The following is a 12524-nucleotide window of genomic DNA, read 5'->3' on the forward strand; positions in this document are numbered from 1 at the left end:
CCCCCTCCCCTCCGCCCGCGCCCTCCCGGCCGCCCGCGTCCCGGGCTCGGGGGCGTCGCCGCGGCCGGGGCGCGCAGCCCGGAGTTGGCACGGCCCGCGCGCCCCGCGCCAGCGATCTCCCGCGCGCCCTCCCTCACGGAAAGGATTTTTTTCCCCCTTTCCTCCGCCCGCCATCTTTCGAAGGGGGGATCGGGGCGGACGTGGAGGGGAAGGTGCGCTTCGGCGCCACTTTCCCCGCGCCCCTTTCCCCGCGCCCGTCCCGCCCGCCCTGGCTCCTGGCCGCGGGTATCGCGCGGGGGCCGTCGCCGCGGCCGGGGCGGGGGGCGAGGCCGGGCCCGGGAGCGGGCGGCGTGGCGTGGAGGCCGCTTTCTCCAGAGTTAGGGGCGCGAGCTGACTTTGAGCCCTTTGGAGTTGCTGGGTCGTTGCAGCGCGGCCAAGAGGAGACCCAGTTCCCGTTTTGAAATCAGCTCGAAAAGCGCTTAATCCGGGCGAGGTTGAGTTGCGGGAGGAACGGGGGTGCGTGCCCTCCTTCCCACTCAGGGTGGGCCGCGGCCTGACAGCACGGCACAAGCTCATCGGGGAGAAGTACTCACCCCAAACCTCACACGGACTCCCGGCCCTCGTGGGCTCCCCATGAATAAAGCTGGGGCTAGGGGGAGTCCTCTTCCTCCACCGGTTGCTCATCCGGGGGCAGGCCGGGGTGGAGGTCTTGGGCCGCCTCCTTTCCCTCGGGGCTAGGGGGCAGTTTTGGAAAGATGAAAGTGGGGGTACGGAACCGGTCCGCCTGGAGACCCACGTGGGGTGGTCCCGTGGTCCATCCTGAGGGTTCCCGCCATTGGGCCCAGTCCCTGACCATCCTATGATCCTTCATTTTGGCTGAAAGCTTTCTACCCAAAAGTGCATAACTGGGGCTGCCCCCGTGTGTTCCGTGGGTTGTGGCTGCAGAGTTAATGGGGAGGTGGCATTGGGTATCAGTGGGCAAACTGGCTGGAGGGCGGAAGGCAAGTAAATGAAGGAGTCGCTCTGGCCCCTCCTCCTCGTGCCCCCCCCCAAGTGAAGACGTAGAAGAAAGTTTTTTTTGTTTGTTTTTCTTTTTTAATCCTGCTTTTGTAGGCCTTCTTCCTGACTCTTTCTTTAAAATAGGGGTTCTTTTCCTGGGTCCATGGAGTGGCTCTGGGGAGATCCTGAAATCTACGCAAAGTCGCCTGGGCGGCATGTCTTCTGGGGGAGTAGTTGGCTTTCAAGGGTAACAAGAAAAGGCCTGAACCCGTGCAAGGCTGAGTCTTCAAGAGTTAGGGACCTCCTTCCCTCCCTCCCTCCCTCCCCCGTCCCTCCCCCCTCCCTCCCTCCCTCCCTCCGTCCTCTGGCAGCCCTGAGTGCGGCCTCTCATTTGCAAATAAAGCTCTGTGTTTGCCCTTTTCTGTCTTGAGGCCTTGATGTGTGCTGGTGGTTACAGATCGGGAGAGATAGGGCACACGGCATCTGGGGCGGGCGGTGTGGGCCATTTCGCTTTGACCTTTCTGGTAACCTCGGGGGCCCCAGGACTCTGGAATCCCGCCCCAAGCAGCTTCTCAGAAGCTTCGATCCAGTCCCAGCCCTGCCACGGGGACGTCCGGGGAGGAGGGACGGGCAGCACCAGGTCAATTTTTGTTTTGTTTTTAGAAAGTGGAGTAATTGCTTTCTCTCCACCACAGCCCGCGCGTTCTTGGGAAGTGAGCTCTGAATAAAGGGAGAGAATTTGTAAATATTCTGCTCCTGCCTGCCTGGCCCAGCAGAGCGGTCACGGGCAGAAAGTGAAAGTGGGGGGGGGTGGCGGGGTAAAAAGCGAACCGCCTACCGCCCGCCGCAGCCGGCGGCTGTTCCTGCGCCCTCTTCCTCCAGGCTGGCGAGTTGCCAGCTGCCCGAGCCCTGCGCCGGGCAAGCGGCGAGGCGCACGGCCATTTCCTGGTTCTCGGCGGCAGAGCTTTCCCTGGGGAGTGCTGGCCGCGGCCCCGAGTGGAGTGGTTGGTTCGGGACCAGCGGGCCGGCTCCAGCGTCTGCCTGGCTCTCCGTCCGCCGCTGGTGGGTCCTGTTCTCCTCGGGAGAACGGCTCTCATCCAGTGGGTCCAGGGGGAGCTGGGCCGGGTCGGGAGTGGGGGGGGGGTCCACCGCCCCCCAGCGAGCGGCTGCATCTGGCCGCTTGCTTCAAGCCTCTCTGCAGGTCGCTGGATTTTCGGGGCGGTCGTGTGGGTGGGCGAGTGAGTAGCCTGGTCCGCCTTTCCCGTCTCCCCACGTGATGGTCTAGCTGTAAAGCGACAGAGCCCCCAGGCAGGGCCCACAGACCCTGCATTAGCAGGGCAGTATCTAGTCAGCATTCCTTGTTTCCGAAGGAGACTTTAGTGAATGGTGGCAGAAAGCAGCGTCCTGCTGGCCGTATTCCTGCCTGCTGGGAACTTGTCAGGGGAGCCCCTGCTTGGGAGCCTGCCCGCCGTCCCACCCGAGGCTCTGCCCCCTGGTTGCGGCAGGTGTCAGAGCAGCGCGCACTGCCCATTGTGCTTGGCTCGGGGCTGCTGGTAGGTGCCCAGGCGGTGAGTGGCTTGTTGCACCTCCTCAGCCACCCCGCCCCGCCCATTGTGAATCCCTTTGGCACCTGCACCCCTGCTCCGGGTGCCTGTGGTCCTGCCTCTGAGAAGCACGGGCCTCTTAAAGGCAAAGCGTCACTTTCTGGATCTGGAGCGGAGATGACGGTTACCTGTGTGGGGGTGTCTGTCCAGAGGCCGGAGGCTCTGCTGTGTCAGTGCTGTGGGTGAGTGTTTATTTCTTTTGCCAGGTTTTAACTATCCCACAGGAGAATCAGTTCTCAACCTAACTCCTTTTTTAGGGCCTTTATGATCTCGAGTTAGAACCGGCAGGTGCACTTGGGGGGAAACCCCCCTCCCTTCCTGCTGCAGTACTGGGAGAGTGCACCGGAAGGTCACGAGGTGCCTGGGAGAGTCCTTTCGCCGCTGCTTGGGAACTGCCACTTGGGATGCGGGGTGGGGGGCCTTCAGGTGCCCCAGTGGGATTTTTCTGCCAGTGCTGGAAGCTGGGCTCGGTGACCCGTGTGGCAGCGTTTCCACAGTGATGTTCAGGAGTGTGATCCGGAGGGTGTTCGGGGGGGGGGGGCGGGGGGTACCTGTGTCACAGGTGTCAAACCATCGTGAGGATCTGGGGCTCCGGGGTCCCCGCCGAGGTCCCCGGTACGCGGGGGCAGGAACGTCCTCACCTCCTGTGAGGCCGAATGCGTGTCGTGTGGCTGGACCCTCGTGATGCATTATCAGGAGGAGGCGGAGCTTGGGGGCAGCCTGGCCTGAAGGTGTCTCAGGGATGAAACTTGGGAGCAAAGGGAAAGGAAGGGCAGGAACGGGGTGCTGCCCAGCTCCAAGCCCGCTTGCGCTGTCGGGCAGAGCCGTGGTGGTGCCAGCCCGGTGCTGGAGGCTGCCTGTTAAGAGCTGGGGCCCTGCTGGCTGTGCACCCCAGATAAGGCGCACACCCACCCTGTGCTCTGTTGTCTTAGCTGCCACCAGGCTGTCGTAGGTCTGGGGTGGGGAGACACCAGTGACCGTGTGACTGTCCCCTGGGTTGACAGACCCCCCCCACGCCCCGCAGGCTGGGAGGGGCAGCAGGATGCGCTAAGTTGCGAGCACCCGGGCTGTGGGAAACGTCCCAGCGACGGCGGGCCAGGGTGCTCAGCCCTTGGGAGCCTGAGCTAAGCCTGGTGCTGGTTGCCGGAATGGGTGCCGGTCCCTCTCCAGGGCTCCCAGGCTCCGGACAGCCCTCCCGTGGGAGCACCTGCTGCCCTGGAAAGGCGTGGGCACCCGGGGAATGTGTTTGTGTTGGGCAGGGTCGGGGAGGTGAGAGCCTAACTCGGACCCTGGTTTACCGAGGCTGCACCATCCTATCCTCGGCCCCACTCTGGGCTGGCGCCGGCGGGCTACCCTTCCTGCCGCTGACCCTGAGGGGCAGCTAGGGTGACGGGTGGGGAGGGCTGGCTGCCCCTCGACATCAGGATCCGGCAGTGGTCGGGGGCTCCCAGTCTGCTTGCCTGCCGCTGTGCCTCTGGGCTCCGTGGCCTCCCAGGCCCTCTCCACCTCATGTGCCCTCTGTTAGGTGGGGTGATGGGGTCAGAGCTTCCTTCTGAGGGCTTTTCCCTGGGGTCTCAGGTTGAGAGGGACCTGGGGGGACAGCCATTTCCTCGGTCTGGTCTGGGATACAGTGCCTGGCTCGGGGTTTTCGGGGTTGCTAACGCACACGCGTCGGGCACTGAATGGGGGGTGTCCTGTTGGGACGGGCACAGAACACCCCCTGTGGGTGATGACAGCACGCCGAGCCTTGGTGCTCGCAGGGCCGGGTCCCCCAGTAAGTGCATGTGACCGCCTGACCCCTAGCAGAGAGGATGGTCCCCCCTTTCCCTCTCCAAGACAAAGTGTGGCGCCAGTCACGCTGTCCTCACTCACTCTGTCCCCTGAGGACCTTCCCCTTCGAGTGGTGGGTCCCTCACCCCCCTCCCAGAAGCCCCATGGAGCTTTACACGCCCCCCCCCGACACACACACACACATCACACACCGCTGGTACAGCAGCGTCTTGTGGTTTTTCAGTTGGTTTTTCTTTTGGGTAGGTTGGTTGAAAGGTGGGAGGAGACAGAGCCTCACAGAGGTGGGGCGGGGGCGGCTGGCCTGACCCCCGCCGTGAGCAGTGAGCCCCACTCAGCAGGGCTGGCGACGCCCACCAGAGCCGGTATCTCGGGTCCACGGTGAGGCCGACGTTCTGGCCAGAAAGGAAACCTTCAGAGGCTGGCTTCCCTGAGGGGGGCTGGCGGGCTGGGGAGAAACATGGGGCATCAGGGAAAACTGGATCGAGAAGGAGCCTTAGGTGCTTGGGTGCCGGGGGTGCAGAGCCGAGAGGACATGGTGGCGTCAGGAAGGGGGACCATGGCTGCCGGCCCCTCAATGGGCCAGGCAGGGTGCCTCAGGAGACCCCATAGGCCTCGGGGTGCTGCAGACGTTCCGTGGGACCGATGGGGTCCCTTGCCGGTGGGGAGCAGAAGTGATCCAGACCAACGGTGGGCTTGGGGCCCTGGTCGGGGCCAAGGCGCTCCAGGCAGAGCCCCTTCGGGGGCAGCCGTGGTAGCACTGCTCCCTGCCCGGGCAGGGGGTGGGCAGGGGGTGGTGGCCAGCAGGGCCCAGTGTGCGGAGGACCCCCGCTCGCCCACCTAACGTCCCCTGGGGCCCCACGGGAGGAGGCAGTGGGCTCTGTCTGTCACTGAAGCCGACCCTGCCCGCACGGATCCTGTTTCCTGAGGCCCGGCTGCCCGGGGGCAAAGGAGCTGCGGCGGCGGGCCTTGCCCCTTCCTGCAGCTCGCCGCCCCGTCTCTGCGGGATTGTTGCAGGAGCTCCGGGAGGCAGTGAGGGAGTGTTTTTTTTAATAAATTTATTTGTTTTATTTATTTATTTTTGGCTGCGTTGGGTCTTCATTGCCACGCGCGGGCTTCTCATCGCGGTGGCTTCTCTTGTTGTGGAGCACGGTCGCTAGGCGTGCGGGCTTCAGTAGTTGTGACTCGTGGGCTCTAGAGCGCAGGCTCAGTAGTTCTGGTATGCGGGCTCTGTAGCTGTGGCACCTGGGCTCAGTAGTTGTGGTGTGCGGGCTCTAGAGCGCAGGCTCAGTAGTTGTGGCGCACGGGTTTAGTTGCTCCGCGGCACGTGGGATCTTCCCGGACCAGGGCTCGAATCCATGTCCCCTGCATTGGCAGGCGGATTCTTTTTTTTTTTTTTTTAATAAATTTATTTATTTATTTATTTTAATTTTGTCTGCATTGGGTCTTCGTTGCTGCGCGTGGCCTTCTCTAGCTGCGGCGAGCGGGGGCTACTCTTCGTTGTGGTGCGTGGGCTTCTCATTGCGGTGGCTTCTCTTGTTGCAGAGCTCGGGCTCTAGGCACACGGGCTTCAGTAGTTGTGGCTCACGGGCTCTAGAGCGCGAGCTTCAGTAGTTGTGGTGCACAGGCTTAGTTGCTCCGCGGCATGTGGGATCTTCCCGGACCAGGGCTCGAACCCGTGTCCTCTGCATTGGCAGGCGGATTCTTAACCATCGTGCCACCAGGGAGGTCAGGTGGAGGAGTCTTTGGGGTTGGGGGGACGGCGTTGCTCACAGCCTGGCTCTGCTTCTGACTGGATGGCCTCGTGCCCCTCGATCTCTGAGCCTCTGCCCCCCCCCACCTGGAAAGTGGAGCCCACGTGACCCACACTGACGCCAGGATGGGGCCCAGGGAGTCGGGGCCGTGTAGCGTCGGGCCCCCCAGGGGTGCCTGACTCACCTGATCCCTGAGTCACCCTACTCAGGAAGGCTGGTGGGTCTGAGCAGGGCGAGAGGGAAGGCGGAGGGAGCGCAGGCCCTGCCCCTCCCCCCCCCAGGATGCTGGAGTCACTCCCTGGCTTTTTTCCTACCTCTGATCACCCCTCTGAACGTCAGCACCCCCTACAAGCCTCCCCTCCTTCCTGAATGTGGCTCAAGACTTCCCCCTTCAGGCCCAACGCCCTCCAACCTAGGAGCCTCCTGAGGACCCCTCCACCTGCTTCCTCCTCTGACCCCCGGCCTCATCCCCGCCCCGTGGCTGGAGGCCCTTCCCCTGATGCTGGTGAGTGAGGCTCTTTCTGCCCTTCTGTCCGGCATCCTCCATCTAGCATCCCCTCGACACCTGTCGGGGTCCAGGCTGCCCAGGAGTGCCCTCCTCTGCCTGCTGTGGTCCTGTCTGTGGCGGGAGGGCCGGAGCTGCTGCTGCTGCGTTTTCAGGGTGTTTCCCACAGTGGCACCTGGACAGAGGTCCCCACTCTCTCCTTGTTTGTCCAGGACCCTGAATAGCTCTGGTGTCCAGGCTCTTCTGATGTGTCCCTCTGGGCTGGGCGAGCCTACAGGGGCCGCTTCTCTGCACTTTATTTCCGATTCCAGTTCCCCAGGGAGGAATGAGGTGGGTCCCAGAGGATGAGTCCAGGGGCGGGGAGATGGCCATGACCCCCGGGTCCGCCTGCCCCGGTCTGCAGCCAGGTGTGTCCAGCTCCCGTGAGTCCCTCATGGAGTGGCGAGTGTGTGACTCTGGAGGGTGGGGTGACTGGCCTGTGTCCCCCGCCTGCCGCTGGCCAGCCATTTGGCTTTCTGGACGCTTCCTCAGGATCCCACCAGAAGCCCTGTCTCTGGGTTTTCTCTTGCTGTTCAAGGGCTTTTGTGGTCTGTCTGAGCATTTCCTCTCTGGGTGGTTTCGAGGGAAGGTTGTCTTCACTCTGACCTTCGCCCTGTTTGTGGTTCCGCCTCCCGCCCCGTCGGGCAGCCCTGGGAGGTGGGGGTGGGGGAGATTCTCCGAGCCTCGGTTTCCCCTCTGAGGGGTGGGGCCCCGTTCCTGCCCTCGGCCCGGGTGTCCCCGCGCGGTGCGCACCACCGGCCGGGCCAGCGGATCCTCAAGGCTCCTTTCCGAACCCCACCTCCTAGAAGGCTGGTTTCCAGCTCGGCCGGTGTGGAGCGGGCCCGGTGGGCTGGGACGCCGGTGAGATTGGGCTGCACGTCTTTGCCCGCAGGAGATGAGACACCCCCGTCCCGCTGGGGGCTTGGGGGTGGTGAAGGGGAGACTTGGTAACTTGCGGGTTTTATACGTCTGGGTTTAGGGCGCTGGGCTCTGTCACCTGCACTGCCCCACCCGGTCCCAGGTTATCCTGCCTGAGTCCATCTCCCCCCACCCCCTCACCTGTAGTCCTTTGCCCTGCCAGGCGGCGGGGGGGGGGGGGGTGTGGCACGAGGAGTAGGGTCATGTCCCCCAAATCTCGCTGTTGCTGTGGTGGTGGGCAGTGCAGGGTCCTGAGCACCCAGGGAAAGGGGGCATCACCCTCTTCTTGTGGTGGGGCAGGGGCTTTCCAGTGTGGCCAGTCGAGAGACAGCAAAGGCTCCTAGAGTACTCAGCTTCTGCCACGAGCACCCCTGCTCCGTCCTGTCCCCTCCAGACCCCCGCTCATTTCAGCCCCCTTCCCACCTCCCCGTTTTCACGAAGCAAGCTCCAGGCACATTTCCTTCGTAAGACGTTTGGTACCCACGTCTAAAGGACAAGGGCTCTTTAAGAGTTATAAAAAGCCACAGCACCACCGTCACCCCCAGAGCGTTGACGTTGGATCCCAGAGATGGTCCGAGAGACAGCGTTGAGGTAAATGCCTCTTGCCTCACTGCCGGGCAGGTGCTTCTCACAAACTGGCCCAGGGCACAGGCGCTGGGGTCGGGAGCCACCACCTCGCCTGCCCCGCCTTCCCTCTCGCCCTGCTCAGACCCACCGGCCTTCCTGAGTCCGGTGACTCAGGGATCAGGTGAGTCAGGCACCCCTGGGGGGCCCGACGCTACACGGGGAGGGGTGAGCTTTTCTCCTGATTCTTTTGCAATGAAAGCTGACCCTTGACAGCTGATACAAGGCTGTCTGTGGTCCTTATTTACTCGTAGACTGAACATTTGTATGTTTCCCTGCAGAATGTCCTGTCCGATTTGGTATGTTATCTCAGTCCCAGGGGGCTGGGGGTGTCTCTGGGAGACCCCCTCCCCCCACCCCACGGAATGGTGCACTGGCTGGGTTCTGAGACCCGAAAGGTTCACTCAGGACACACCTGGCTCGGGGAGAGCGGCTGTCAGGCTCTGGCCTGTCCCATGAGGCCGGGGGGCGGTGTTTGCTCCCCCCGTTCCTGGTGGGCGATGCCTTCTCGTGTCCGAGTGCTGGAGAGGGGATGTCAGGTGTTCCCGGGGCTCACGGGCTGTCCCAGGAGGGTGGGCGTCTGTGGGGGCTTTGCTCCCGCCCCCAGGGGGCAGCTCAACAATGTGGTGAGAGCCTGAGCTGGCACACCACCTGTGAGCTCTGGGTGCCACGGGCTGACCAGGGAACCCAGGGTGGGGTCCCAGCCAGACCTTCTGTCTGCTCCTTCTGTGGCCCCTCGTGGTGTCTCCGCCCAGCCTCAATGGCTTGGAACATGGGAACGGGCCGGACCCTTCTGGTACCCACCCCCCACTCCGAATCTGCCTTGTTTCCCTTGATTTGGGGGCCTGTGGGCACCCCACTGGGATTCCCTCGAGGACGAGGTCTGGCGGCCCCCATGGCAACTTTGGGTCCCCGGCTGGTGAGGCCTGCTGGGCAGGGTGACCAGGCCTCTCTCCTGGGTGGGGCCTGGCATGGCCTGTGTTCCCACGAGGGCCCAGCGCCCGCCGGGAGGGGACCGGCCCGGGGGGAGGTGTGGGGAGGAGCAGCTTGCTTCCTTGCTCTCCGATGGACAGGCCGCCTCCGTCTGCACCTTCGTCGTCTCCTGCGCAGCTCGCCGGCTCCGGCCAGGGCGGCTCAGCTGGGTGGCCTGTGGTTCCCTGCCAGGACCACGTGGGGTCGGGAGGAGGGTGACGGGTTGCTCCTGGTGCGCCGGGACGTGGCGGCTGGGAGAAGTGGGAAGCTGCGTTTGTGTTTTAAACGGGTCCATCCCATTGCATAGGCTGGGCCCATCCCAAGTGTAACCTCATGGTGTCTTCATGGCATGCAGAGGTGGGTATCCAGGGACCTTCGGGCTCTGCCCCTTTGCTGTGGCCCCTCCCTGCGTGGCTTGGGAACCACAGGCACCTCCTTTTTTCCACCCGAGGGGCCAGTGTCACCCAGCTCTCCAACCACTCTCTGTGATGTCCCTGGCCTCCCACGTCCTCGTGGGTGGGGAGCCGTGCCTCCATCCGTGGGGCTGCGTTGGGGGCACTAGACAGCTGATGGCCATGCTGCCGGGGCTCAGCCAGGAGGGGAGCTGGCATTGGACCCCGGTGTGGCAGCACCAAGGGGGCGCTCCCCGCTGCCCTTCTGCGTGCTCCTCGTGTCTGGGGCCCTCTTTGCATCTCTGGCCGGAAGTTAGGATCAGGCCAGGGACTTGGAGGGGCACTGCTGGCCTGTGCCTTCCCCCAGGTCTCGCCAGGTGGCCTTGCCGTTGGTTGCAGTGGGGTCATCTGGTTCCTTAGCTGCCCGGCTCCTCCTCTCACCCTGTGTCACCCGTGATGCCAGGAGCCAGGTCGGGGAGGCACGGGGTCCTGGGCTTATGTCCCCGAATCTCCATGTGGGCAGGCTCAGGAAGTAGCCCGGGGATGGAGGAGCCTCAGCTCTGTCATCTGTGCGATGGGCCTGGTCATTGACCTCATAGGACCACATGGCGTCTCACCCTCGGCAGAGGTTTGAAGGGCTCCTGGCCGTGGCCGACCACCCAGTGCATTTCTTGGTGCTTCTCCAGGAAGCACGGTGAGAGTCTGTTCCTGTGCGGCCGGGGGACCCTGGGTGCGGGTAGTGGGGGACTCCCCCGCAGTCTCCCCTTCCTGTTGCTTCAAACCCCCGTGTCCCTCCACACCTCTTGTCCGTTACTGATGGCGGTTCAGGGCTGAGCCCTGTGAGAGGGTCAGCTGGTAGACTGTTTAAGTTCCAGCTTCTCTCTGGAAGCAGCCTGTGCCTTCCGGTCTCAGAATGTGGCCCTGACCCCCGCCCAGACCGGGAGGCTGACAGACAGCACAGCTGCTGGCGGCGGGGAGCTGGGCGGCACCCTTGGCATCCATCCTCGTCCCTCTGCTGCCCCGACAGGTGGGCGCTGGGGGGATTTCTCGGCCCTCCGGGCGACACGGGGGTTGCCGACTGCGCCTCCCACTGGTGGCCCTGCCGAGGTCCAGCCAAGACTTCGGGGTCGTCGCGGCCCCCGGATTTCCCCTGGACGGAGCACACGGGGCTGCCTGGCCTGTCCCCAGAATCTGGGGCAGTGTCCCCAGGCCCCAGAGGAAGGGAAACGAGCTCTGAGATGCTTGGCCATGTTTGACCATTTTTCCAAAAGAGAAATCCCTTTACACTTCTTTCTTTTTGCAAAAGTAACACGTTCTTAAAAAGAAAAAAAAAATCCACCGGTTCAGAACCGCCAGCAGAAAGGGAGAAAGCAGCCTTGGGGCCCGTATGCTGTGGGTGTGAGGGCCTGAGTGCTGGGGACGTCCATCATCTTCCTGCCCCTCGTGGGAGCGTCCCGAGGCGGCGTGGGGCCTTCTGCATTCCCGTCCATGCTCAGCCGGGGTCTGGTTTCCTCGGGGTCGCTGTCGGGTCTGCAGGATTGCGGGAGAGGCAAGGCCAGGCTCTCGCTGCGGCTCCGCTCGCCCCGGACGTGCCGGCCCTGAGGTCTGGGCTCCGTGTGAAGGAGTGAAGGCGGTGCCCCAGCAGGGAGCTGCGTGGCCCCTTTACTCCGCCTGCCATCCCAGAGGGCACAGCGCGGGGTGACCTGTGTGATTGTATGTCCCACCAGAGAGGGTCATGCCCGAGCGCCCCGGCTGTCCCTTGCCAATCTCCTCCCCAGCCACGCAGCCCTTCCCAGGAGATGGATCCTGGCTCCTGGGATGGAAGGGGCTTGGGGAGGGGTGTGCCCCCCAACCTCTCACGCTCTAGCTGCCCTTCCTTCCTCCCTCCCTGTTGAGCTGGTGCCCAGGCTGCCGGGGACAGAGGACAAGCCAGGCGCCTGCCTCCGCCGTGGGGCTGCTATGTGGTACCACCCGATGGGGGACACTGTGACCCCTGCGGTCATCCGCACGTTCCTGCAGGGCTTTGAGTGCATGGGGGGCCCCCCCGCCTCGTTCCAGTGGAGGTGCTGGGGGCAACATTCCTGTTTGCAGAGAGGGGGAGGTCCCATTGCCACGTGCCATCCCCCAGGCCGTGGGGCATCCAGCACCTTTTGCATGTGTCGCCTCTAGACCTCACAGACCCTGCTGGGGTCCCAAGTGTTTCCACACCTCGGGACTCCCTGTGGCCTGGGGTGAACGCTGGCATTCGGTGAGCGTGTGCCGGGCCAGGCCCTGGGCTCAGGGCTTAGCCACGCAGTCTGCGACCCACCCCGCCCCGGCTCTGCCTTGCAGCCAGTGGGTGCTCACCCCACGATGGGGTTGTGTCCTGTGTTTGCTGCGGGGGCCGGCTTCCTGCTCAGCCGTGGGTGTGGGGTATTTGGTGATTGGTCAGAAGAGGGAGGCAGGGCAGAGGCCAGGCCGAGGGTCCTGATGGCAGCCCCAGCACATCCCTGCAGAGAGCTGTGTCCGTCTGTCCTTGTGCTCGGAGGAGGCCGGTGTGCTGTGTCCTGCCCATTTTCTGCTCCCTGGACCGTGCAGCAGCAGCGCTGGGTACTGGGCATCTGCCCACCCGCCCCACATCTGGCGGCCCGCAGTGCACCGGGCTGGCATCTAGGCCCAGGGTGGGGGGGTGGCAGGAACAGGGTGCATCCTTCCTTCACGGATCCCGGGTCCCCCCACGTAGGGAGCCGCCTCAGCCGTCCCGGCAGGACCGTGCGGCAATTGGTACGTGTCCAGCACCGACCTGAGCGCTCTGTGTTGGATCCCTTTAGTCTCACAGAACCCTGTGGGGACACAGGGGGACCAGATCCCACGGCTGGCGAAGGGCAGAACTGGGATTGCGAACAGGAGCCTGGCCCCGGCATCTGCTCTGCACCCCTGAACTGCCCGG

Source organism: Monodon monoceros, unplaced genomic scaffold (assembly GCF_005190385.1).
Source record: "Monodon monoceros isolate NGI ecotype Baffin Bay Population unplaced genomic scaffold, NGI_Narwhal_1 Super_Scaffold_5, whole genome shotgun sequence".
Taxonomy (NCBI): domain Eukaryota; kingdom Metazoa; phylum Chordata; class Mammalia; order Artiodactyla; family Monodontidae; genus Monodon; species Monodon monoceros.